This window comes from Brassica rapa, chromosome A07 (assembly GCF_000309985.2).
Source record: "Brassica rapa cultivar Chiifu-401-42 chromosome A07, CAAS_Brap_v3.01, whole genome shotgun sequence".
Lineage (NCBI taxonomy): Eukaryota > Viridiplantae > Streptophyta > Magnoliopsida > Brassicales > Brassicaceae > Brassica > Brassica rapa.
The window spans coordinates 6,530,346-6,536,672 of NC_024801.2; the positions used below are offsets into that span (position 1 = coordinate 6,530,346).

The following is a 6,327-nucleotide window of genomic DNA, read 5'->3' on the forward strand; positions in this document are numbered from 1 at the left end:
AATCACCAAGTCTTAAAGTAAAACAACTTAAAGAAAACCAAACATCCGAAAACCGGCACCACACCGAGACGATCACTCATGCACTTCCTGGAACTCACCTAAAAAAGAAAGGAGGGCTGAGTATTTCGACAAATACTCAGTGAGGGAAGCTCTAGGAGCCCCGAAATCAATCACCAACAATCATCACACAACATAGCATAAGCATCTAACTTTAATATTCAGTAAATTGAAAGCAATCAACAAGAAACGAGGATAAACCCCGGCGGTGCCAACAATGAGACCACGCCACCTAAATCGGTACCCGCGTTCCTCATGTTGTCGCGTGAGAACTTTCATGTTGTGTTGTCTCCACGACATCACGCTGTCTCACGCCTTCACGCAATCAAGTTGCCGACACCGGTTCTTGCTTGATCCGCCACCATGTTCATATGTTCCACGTTGTCTCCACGACATCACGCTTCATTTACAGGCACGCCGCATGCCCGCTCCGGCGATGAATCATGCCAACTCAACGATTGCCACATGACCCAACAAGAAACGATGTAACGCCCGAGACATACATATATGTCATTCCACCACGCTACACCGGCACACATAGGCCTTAAAGTCATTCTTCAACTCATTTACATTTCCCAATTATATAGATATCATCCTCTTCTACAATCCAATCAATACAATCATCACATTCAATCCTCAAACATCATTCAACCATATTTTAACAACCTTAGAATAAATCTATGTATTTCACACATCAAGCATCAAGATATTTATATATATATCATATGTATAGTTATTTATATTAGTTGATCTATAGAAAGTAACAAGTAAGGATGAATGATCAACCTAGAGACTTCTACCATGATGAGATAATGATAGAAGGAGATAGAGATTGCAACAAGCCTTCAACTGAGCCTAGATCTGCGAGATGAGATGAGAGTTGATGTACATCTGAGTTCTACGGGTCCTTACTAACCAGATATACAAGAACAAGGGTTGGTTTCCACCCAAACCCTAGATCAGAGATCAAGAAGAAGAAAGAGATAGGAGAGATCTAAAAGAGAGTGTTTAGGGTTTCCTTACCCTCACTAGTTGCTGGATCTAGAAGAAAAAGAGTAGAAGACTCAAGGAAACGACAAGAAGGAATCGAGACACGGCGAGGTCTCCTCTCCGGTGAGATTACACGGTCGCCGGCGGTGCTCTGGTGACTCGCGGTGGCTCCGGGGGTGGTTTGGTGGCCGGCGGCTGCTTTCTCTCCAACTGGGCAGGGCTTCGCTAGGTTTTGAGTCTCTGGAGAAAACCTAAGGGGCTGTCTCCTTTTTATAGAAGAGGAAAGGGAAAACCCTAGGGTTTTCTCTACATGGGCCAAATCATCACGGGCTTTGTCACTAAAAATTGGGGTCGGGTCCGGGAGGTGACAGTGGCTGTGGGATCTTAGTGTTTTGATGCAGATAAGTATTTGAAATATTTTCAAATATCTTGTTATTTATTTTATCAGTTTAGATAAGTACCTTTTATTTGTATTTTCTATATTTTAATGGTTTTTCTATTTTAATTAAGATTAGAGTTTTTTAGATTTTAGAATCAACACAATAATACAGCAAGGTTCTCTCCAGAGCATGACACATCAGATTTTAAAATGCATGAGAGATTGACATGTTATTAACTGAAAAAACTGTGAAAACCAATCAAAGCATTTTGTCTCTCCACGTCATTTGTCTTGTCCCAAACCTTTTCTTCTTCGTTTAGGTTTTTTGTCCGCCTTCTTTGTTTATCGCGAAGTTAGGGAGATATCATTATTGACGAAGAACTCGAGATCAGATCGGAAGTGGTAGCGTTGGCGGCGGATTCAGAGATCATCACAGGTTCGACGAGTCGACTAGACCGATGATCGATCCCATCACAGGTTCGACGAGTCGACGAGTCGACTAGACCGATGATCGATCCCAGCCCAGATTCTTCTTCGATTGTCTCTTCAGAAGGTTTCCGTAACGGGTCCGCGACAAAGCCGAGTCTTGAATCGTTTGAGCAGAAGGATATGATCTTGGGTGGTTGTGGATGGTGTTGAATTGATGGAGGAGGAGTATCAAGTCCAGATCCGACAGAGAATGCAGGTACGGCTCCTCCGGTCATCGATGCAACGATCTTCCTGTTTTGAAATTCCACTTACGAATTCTTTTAGTATATGTATGTAGTTATGTTTTAGATCATTGATATTTTATATAGATATTGGTGGCTTTCTATGTTGTTTTGTTTATCTATTTTTTGGTTCCGACAGGCGACATCTGTTTTAGATATTTTGGTCTGCTGATGTTTGTAGTCTATATGTGTTCTTGATTGAGAAGCTGCAGATGGCTGGCACAAGTTATCGTTGCTATTGAGAACCCACTAGACATCATTGTGCAGTCTGCTAGGCCCTATGGTCAGAGAGCTGTCTTAAAGTTTGCTCGGTACACTGGAGCTAATGCCATTGCTGGAAGGCACAATCCTGGTATATTCACTAATCAATACTAAATCACTATTTTTCTTAACTTAAATGTGTGCAATATATATATATATATAGATTAAGGCACCATATGTATCCCCCATCTTTCATCTTCTCTCCCTACAGGATCGCTTTTCCTAAAATATTGTTCTTCTCATGATCCATGTAAGGTTTCTCGAAGACATTAGTTGTTGCCATCATCAATGATAACCACCATAAACGTTACTGTAACAACCGGAGCCACCTCGAACCATCTTGTCGTTCTTCATACGGAGGGATAGTTTCCATCCATGGAGCTTCATTTGGTACTCTCGATCTTGTTACGTAATGAAAGGAAGAGAACAAACAGTTTTTTTTTTTTGCAAGAATTATGTGATTTTAAATTCTTTTTATCAGTAATTCAAATTTTTTTTATCAAATGCTTTAATTTTTTTGGTTATATCCGAAATACCTGAACCCTACCGGAAGTCCAGAAATATCCGAACAGATTTTATGCTTCTATTCCGAAATATCCGAACATCGAAATACCCGATGCGAACCCGAACGCCCACCCCTAATGCAACAATTCCTCACAAAGTATCCCCACCTTATCTAAGACCCAAAGCTTCGGGAAAGAACCTAATCATTTGGACGAATTTAGCTTCGGCAACTTCATGTTAAGATGTTATCAACTTATCATTGATATTTTGATTAACTTATAAGAATTTTACTTCTATTTAAATTAATTAGAATATAACGTCTATGTTACAACATATTTTTACAATATATTTCTACCAAACATAAGTTACCATAAGAATAAATGAGACAAAATTCATAGCAGAAAAAAACATAAACAATACATTGGAAACAAAATTTCTAAACATTTTGGAAATACTTTGAATTTAAAAGAGACAAAAAAAATTTCAAAATTTTAGAATGTTTAATTTCTTTAGAAATTCTAAATTAAAACCAAAGTGGATCGATATTTACTAATCAGATGATTTTAACCAAAATTATAATACTATCAGAACTGAAAATAAATTATCTAATAAATTTGATTATAAAAAATATACAAAAAGCTTCCGCGGCGTAGCGCGGGTATTTATCTAGTTTATTATAAATAGGTATTGAAGCCTAAAATTGTATTCAGACTTTGATAATTAATAAACTAGCTGTTTTGCTTTATACCTTGTTCGATTTGATTAAATTTATCAAGCAGAAAATTGGTCTCAAAAAGCTATCGAAAGAAACTCTTGATGGATCCAAGAACAGGTCTCGAAGAACCCTAAAATTCTTTGATCGATCGTTCAACCTTGTCCGCTGCATCATGTTTGTAACTCTGTAAGTTGCAGGTTATGTAAAAGTACCAGCTTAATCAAATCTTATGGTCAACGTTTAAATTTGTTTTGAGTAAGGGTCTTGGAATTTTGTACCATCCACACATAACGTGTCTTGGGCCATTATTCATAGATAAGACACCAGTTCATTAAACAATTTTATGATTTAGTGTCTATGATAAAATTCTATGCGGCAATATTGGATGATTAGTGAGAACCCAGACTTGCATCTTCCTTCCGTGAACCACAGTGCGAAAAAATAACTCATATAACAATAAATACATGTGGTTACCGTTAATGACAAACTCTTGTTCACCTTTTTTTAATTGTCTGGCCCAAGCAGTGTAATCTGCAGATATAAGAAATCATCTCATGTAAACTCCATAGTTTAAGAACTGTATTAAGTATAAAAACACAGTGATATCAAGAGTATGAAAAAAGCTTAAAATATTTTTGTTTTTTTTTTTTTTCAGTTCAAAAAAAAAAACAAAAATATTTTACATTTCAAATAGTTTTTACTTACACTGCAATGGAAAGTGTATTACCGGGCAAGGAGTATGGCTGTCTTCTGTTCTTGTTCTGACTCAAAAGTAAATATGAAAGTTGGGCTCTATCTTGTTTGGTAGAACAATGCCCTCGAGGAGCCTTAATATTGTCTCTAACTCCACACAGCTGAATAATTAATATACCAAAAACCATATACAATTGTCAAAAAAAAAAGAATGTTAAAAGAGTTGTTTCATGTGAAATAGAATGAATGAATAAATATGTCATTTTACAACGTCAAGATACCTGCATGGATGTCGAGTATATTTCTCTCGCCGTTGTGATCCATCCTCGAGATCATCTTTCCAACGGTAAAGACATGAGTTCAAGATCCATAGTATTGTCCATTCATCTGTGATATAACCACATGAAAAAGAGTTTGAAATGTTCAGATTACTGGAATATAAACTCATTAAACTCTTTCCCAAAAAAAAAGAGATGACTGTTGTACATAATTTGAATTAACACAGATTTTCATCAAAGACTCTACGCAGAATATGAAGAAAGTATCTGGAGTTCAATAAGCCATACGTTCACTTCACTGCCACTTAAAAGTTTTGTATCGTTAATATTTTCTGTAAAACCAACCATGATCAACTGCTCAAGCTTACACTCGCTTTATAAAAAACAAATGATGAAGGAAACATATAGGACTAAATACAATATGTACCTTACCTTTGACTGGTTTTGCATGTCTATATCATCATCTGGACCATTTTCTGAGAAGACACGAATTCTTAAAGAGAGCCGAGAATTTGTGCTCCTTCCAGAACAAAAGGACCCCTTGGGTTCATCAAACATATCGATGGAGGAAACAATAGATTGATTCAATCTAACACAGCCTTGATCAGAATCCCACAAACCCACAAATCCGATTTAATCCTCTCGTTCATTGTTTCTGTCGATAACTTCCTGGGAATCAGAAACCGCTTCGAGCTCAATGAATGAAACCAAATCCAAGGAGTAAGATATCAATATTATTAAATTAGAAATATGTCCAATTGATATTAGTTCAGTCCAAATTTTAAAAACAGAGCATTTAAATATAACTGTTTACATGCGTAAATAAACATAACTGTTTAACCTAAAATCTAACGTTAAATAATATGGCATCTAAATAACAAGGCAGTTCTTTTTTTTAACGCTGATTTATTATGATCTTACAATTATGATATAGGAAAGATTACATAGACGATTCGACAACCGACAATACTACCTCCCTTATGAAGACCGACGCCTAACTGCATCACCTGAGCCGTCCTATGAAGATCCACGCCTGAACAGATTTACTTGCACCATGTTGAAGATCCCTTGCAAGCATTTCCTTTGTAGTCTGCAGAATTGTTTAATAAACCGCTCTCTCCGGGACTTGAAACCTGGATTTCCTGTCATATGCAATAAATTGCATAGTCTAGGATTTGAACCCCAGACCTGGGTGTAGAAGCCTTTAAACCTAACCAATAGGCTACGGTGCTTCCACAACAAGACAGTTCATAACCACTAAAGTCCTATATTTTAGGACTACCAAGATAGCAACCGCCAAACAAAAATGTTGGAAAAACATTATTAATAAATTGATTAAATTCTAGATAACAAAAATGAAAAACTTGACTTCTCGATTAAAAACTATACAAAACAGATTTTAAAAATAATTAAAAACTAAAAAAGAATAAATTTTATCTTAATTTATATCATACTCAGATATCTTAGGTTTTTAAATATTGTTTTTTACAAAACCAAAACCGAAATTATCTTGGGTCACCGGATTTACGGTTACACCAAGGATCTGGCTCGGATTTCAAAACACTGAGTATGAGACTTAAATTTTCGAGTCGATTCTGGGTCGGGTTTTTTGGATAAGAATATTCTTGACTAATTATGTTAGGTAACTACTTAAAAAAATATAATGTGTTCGAACTTTAGAAATAAAGTTTAAAAATAGTTTATGAAATGCATATGACATAAGTATATAACTATGCAACT

The 6,327-nt window shown here is 36.2% G+C and overlaps 1 long non-coding RNA gene across 2 annotated transcripts; it reads left to right on the forward strand.

Annotated features, from left to right (window-relative positions):
* The first annotated feature begins 1,685 nt into the window (after positions 1-1,685).
* Positions 1,686-3,419, forward strand: LOC103848615. 2 transcript variants are annotated; one of them, XR_629149.3, is made up of 3 exons: positions 1,686-2,111; positions 2,343-2,488; positions 2,653-3,419. It is a non-coding gene; the product is annotated as an uncharacterized LOC103848615 (long non-coding RNA). The 2 variants fall into 2 exon arrangements; XR_629150.3 differs by having other exon boundaries at positions 1,687-2,111; positions 2,349-2,488.
* The last annotated feature ends 2,908 nt before the right edge of the window (positions 3,420-6,327 follow it).